The sequence below is a fragment of the Pteropus alecto genome, unplaced genomic scaffold (genome assembly GCF_000325575.1).
Source record: "Pteropus alecto unplaced genomic scaffold, ASM32557v1 scaffold164, whole genome shotgun sequence".
In the NCBI taxonomy this organism is placed as follows: domain Eukaryota; kingdom Metazoa; phylum Chordata; class Mammalia; order Chiroptera; family Pteropodidae; genus Pteropus; species Pteropus alecto.
In genome coordinates, this window is record NW_006439568.1 from 21,436,018 (window position 1) to 21,441,348 (window position 5,331).

Consider the following 5,331-nt stretch of genomic DNA (forward strand, 5'->3'; position numbering starts at 1 on the left):
CTGCCATGTCTGCCTCATCTGAATGGTGGTCATAGCTCCAAATGTTGCCAGAATTAGGACTGAGACTATTGCTCCCCCATGGGAGAGGAGATTTATATAACTAGGGGAGAGTTTGAGGATTGATGACAATTATAGAAGCAAAAACAACAAAGTCAGTTATTAATTCAAGAGAAAACAAAAAGTCAAATAGGGAGGGCAAAGTGATTCTAGTATACTACATGGCTCAGCTGTCAATAAGATTTTATAACCATAAAAGATAAACATTTGTGCCCGTCAGCAATTTATTGTCTTTTGGCTCCAAGTTCTGACATCATTACCTAACTTGTGAAAATGGGTCAGAGCCCTTAACTATTTCTCCTTTGTGGCCAGCATGATGTTAAAAGCTTTGCCAGTAGAGGGCACTGGAGGGACACTGCAGGAGGACGGGGCTTTTCTTCTTCCATTGTTTTCTGTTTTGCTTCTTGCTCCTGCTGTTTGGTCTCCATCAGTGGGTGGGGTTGGGAGACTTCCGATGGCGTCTACTCCCATTAAGATACACTGCCCCTTTAAGATAGCTTCCCACTGAGTTTCCCTAGCACTTCTAAGACTAGATTCTCAGTGAATCATGCCAGGACCCCAGTGGTTGGCTTCTTAGCTCTCAAGAGAGGAGTTTTCTGCTTGCCAGTGTGGCGATGGTTTTTCTACCCACCTGCACCCTGGAGCAGCATCTCCTGCTTTTCCAATGACTGTGGCCCAGCTCTGGCCTGGAGCGACTCAGCACACTTCTCTGCCACCCCAGTCTCAGGGAGACACGTTACTTCCTTGAGTAGCCTTGCTAATCTTTTGGAGTTCTCTTTCCCCTGTGAGATAATCTTATATTGTAGTTAATAAATATTATATTTATATTAATTTTATTTAATAATAAAACATCAATTATATTAATATTTATATTGTATTGCTATGACTATTATATTAATATATTTATTAACTACCACCTATTTCATTTCTATTGAACTTTCCCTCTATTAATTACTTGTGGTTTCTGTCTGATTGGACCTTGATCAGTTCAACACTGAATACTTATCTAACCAAACTGATGTGATTGGAGAAGAAGGGGAGTTGGATAGTGTGCATGTGCGTGTGTGTGTGTCTGTGAGACAGAGAGAGGAGAGAGCTAAATCTTTATCATAGTAGGAAGTTGATATAAGATCTATAGTATAAGATTGTTATTTGGGGATTTAAAAGTCGTGGAATTTGGGTATAGGAAATGGAGTAGGAGAACACTGCTATTTTTTGTAACAAGTGCCATATATGACTGATGATAAATAACTGATAAAAATTAAAATGGATAAAAAGAAAAATCACTTGGGTTGAACCAAACGAAAAGGCAAGGAAAGAAAGGAAGTTACAACAATCGTGGAACATCAAAGGATGTGTCGCTAGAATAGTTTATTTAACACACAGTACATGATCCAACTAATTTCTGGCCAAACTAATTTAATGAAATGAGAAAATAGGCTCATTTCTCCCCACCTCCCCCCATATTTCCTTTTCCTCTGAAAGAAAAGCATAAAGGTAGAAGAAAGGCATGCTTTTGGTTACCTGAAGCACCAGGACGGAGAATGTAGGACCCACGGAGATATAGCTCTATTATAGTGGTATAGAGGGCTGGCAAAGACTCCAAATAATTAAGGGCAGCAGCGTTATTTTCACATTCAAAGGAAAGCCCCATTCACTACTCTCTGAGTCTATTGCCTACCCAGGGATCACCCCTCACAGTTTGACAAACAGCGGCTTAGATTTCCGTTGTTAATAAGTGGATGTGAATGGAAACACCTCTTTTTCCCTGCTGCCACAAGGGCAACGGTCATTTGGAATACAGCATAGTTGTTAATGACTTAGCAAAAATGATAGGAAGCTGTGAATATTTGTCGTTTGGGAGAGAATTCTTGGCGGCTAAATGAAAATTCCTTTATCTCCTGGGCAGGACAGAGAAGGAAGGTCAGAGGATGTCGCTAAGAATCTTGAATTGTAGGAGGTGCAGCCAAGTAGGACGCACAGTGTGGTGGCAACTTTGGTGCTACAGATGGACCCAGGTTGTTGCGTATGTTGAAAAGGAACGCAGCACTATTCATTGTTAGCTGAGTCTCTAATGAAATGAGAATAAAGACAAATAAATGCACAACATGTAGCAAATACCCAAGAAAATCTATGGCGGCGATATTCTAACACAAACATGAATAGGAGCATGTGGATATCACTCTTCCTTGTCCCTTATTTTTTTTTCCCTAATATAGGAATATAAGCACTACTGGGGTTTGTTTTTTTTTTTTTTTGAGAACTGGAGATAATTTGTGGATATTATTAGTAGCACAATATTTGACTTGTCGTAGCATTAGATAACTGGTGATTACTGATATTTTTATTATTTTTATCATTGTTTTAATTATTATTAGTAGTATTCAAAAGCAGATTGCAACCTCACATGGCTTCAGAAGCCAGCCCAGGAACATGAGTAAGGCGAGGGGGCCTGGCGGGGACTGTGGCAAACCGAGCATGCATGCCCCTCCCCGCAGAGCGGCCCCACGCAGTTCCAGCAAGTCCCTGTCCTAGGAAAATGCTCATCTCCTCATCATTATCTTCAGTTATATTCTTTTTTTTTTTTTTCAGGAAAAGCAGGACATCTAGGTATTTATGTGAAATCTCCCAATTTTAAATATTGAGGACTAACAATTCATGTCTGTGGAGAGGTTTGGGTCCACAAGCTTTGCAAACTCTCTGCTTTAAAGAAACAATTGTCCCCCAGCTAAGAGGACTCAGCTCTTTCTTTGAAATCCTGTGGTTATCAGTCATCCTTAACATTTACCCCAAGACCCTCCCAGACACACCACACAAGTGTGTCCTGTGATAGGCTGGCCACGTGCGTTTTGTCAGTGCGCCTCAGGCTGGAGTAAAGCAGGTTACCATGCATGCGAGGCTCTCGCCAGGGGTCCTCCCTGACCCTGTTGGCCCCTGGATTATCAGAAGACCTTATCTGAAGCCTTCTCCTCCCCATTTTGGACCCTTTCCTTAAGCCTCCTCCAGTACCCTCTGAGAGCACAGCTAAGACAGTTATTCACACTAAAGTGTTAATGATTTAACAGCTCGCCCTTCACAATGAGTGTCTACATCTTCAAAGAGAATCCTCAGAAAGGAAATAGAATTAGTTGCTAAGGCAGGAACTTTAATGTTCTTGGCACTTCAGAGGAGAGCCTTTCTCGGTTTTTCAGATCACACCAGGGGAGCAAAACCATATTCTTTCTTTGGAGGAAGCTTCTTCTGGGACCCGGTTTAAAAGTCTTCAAGGACCTTGAGGAAAAGATGCTGCTAGGTCTTGCTTTTGAGCAGTCAGTTGACCTTTATTCACTAGCCATTGTCGAGTCAAGAAGAGTTCACTGTCCTCCAGGCACTGGTGAAAAAACACACCAAATATGTGTGTTTTTTCATATTTGAAAAACTAACTCAGAGAAGACAGTGACTGCTCTATGTTGGCCTAGAATTATCAATTTACTATTTCTAGGTAAAAAAGAACTAGCGATTGTTTGCTTAAGTTCATTTCAGTGATTTTCTCCATTTAATCAAAGGGTTTTTCCCAGCCTTCTAATAGCAGGCCTTGCAATTTAAGTGCGTGGTCACCAGGTGGTGGAAGTGTGCCGTGACCACGGAGTCTAGCCGGTGACGGGAGAAGCCGAGCTCACTTAGCAGCCGATCACCTTAAAACAAGGAGAGTTATGACTTCCTTTCTTTTTAGCCACATTCGACCTGGAGTTCATCAAAAGATGTTTGCTCTTGTAGCAATTCCTGGCCTAAAAGGTCTATCTTGTAACCCAGAGCATACTTGCTGATAACTTTTACTCTCCTACTCACCTCTGGGAAAGTAAAGAAGTGTAGATACCTCAGAACACTCAGAACCCTTTCTCAATGAGCTCGTCTCTGACATCCGCCACCTTTATTTTCCTTCCCTCCTCTTTTTGTAGTAGAGGAGAGGAGAGCCTTTAGCGGCTCATTACATTCCTAGGGAGGAATATACACTGTGCTCGAGGCAAGCCCTGGGGCTTTATTTATTTACAGAGGCGGGGGAAGGGCTTAGAGAAATCCATCCAGGCAGGTGGTGATGGGGCCTCCTCCAGGGTGGCGATGGAGACAAGGCAGGGGAACTTTTCCTGTCGGCTTTGTCTGCTGTATCTGACAAGTTGACCACTTCCTTTATAAGGACAGTTCTCACCGGGAACCACTTTCCTTGGGCTCTCTGTGTCTTTCACTGATTTCCCTTCCCCTCCAAGTTCAGTAGATCCTCCTTACTCACGGGAGTCATGTTCCATAACATTGCCATGGATATTGACCCATGACACCTAGGGAAATACAAGTTTAGGTTTCTGTGAGACTCTGTCCACAGCATTTTCATCAGTTGATCAATACATAACCTTGTTTTATGTGTGTTCCTGTTTAAAGACATCTATTTGGTATATTGATTTATTTTATATAATATATGTGATTTCGTATATTGATTTATATTATATATAACATATTGATTAACATTGGATTCATGGCCGACGTGGCACTAGAGCGCATGTCTGAACGAAGCTTTTCTCACACGAGTATTCCCTCTGTAAGACAAGTCACACTCTTGCACGTAGGATCATTAGACGGCAGCACCTCAGCACCACGCTTGGGGGCCATTTAAACAGGGAAATCAACAAAAAGTACAAAAATGTGAAAAAAGTGCCACTAAATAGATTGCAAAAAGGTCATTCATTTACGGTATGAGAACTGAAACATGAAGCGAGAGGCTCGCCTTGTGTGACCTCAGCTGGGAACATGTGGACTCGGATTTTTCACCCATCTGTGCTGTGTTTGGGCATGACCCCCCAAAGCGCCGCGAATGTTGGTTTGGGGGTTACAGCTGAACTTTAGCAAGCAGGCAAATTGCAAAGACAGAACCGATGAAGAATCAGGTTCAACTAAATAAATGCAGCAAAGCTCAGACCAGCACTTTTCTCTCTTCTCTCAAGAGCTCTTCTGCCCTCATGCCATCCATCTGGCAGATGACTTCAAAACAGTCATCTAGAGCCCTGCTGTCTCTCTAGACCAGCAGTTTTCAAAGTAGGGTTCCAGGATCCCTGGGGGTAGGGAGTCCATAAGATCCTCCCTTTTGCAATGAAATATCTGTGTAAATTGGATTTTTTTTTCATATATTTCAACTAAAACAATTTGTCATAACAAACTGAATATACAAGCAGTTCTGAGAATACAGCTGTTTTCTATTAAGCCAGACATTAAAGTGATTTGCAAAAATGTCAGTCACTAAGATTT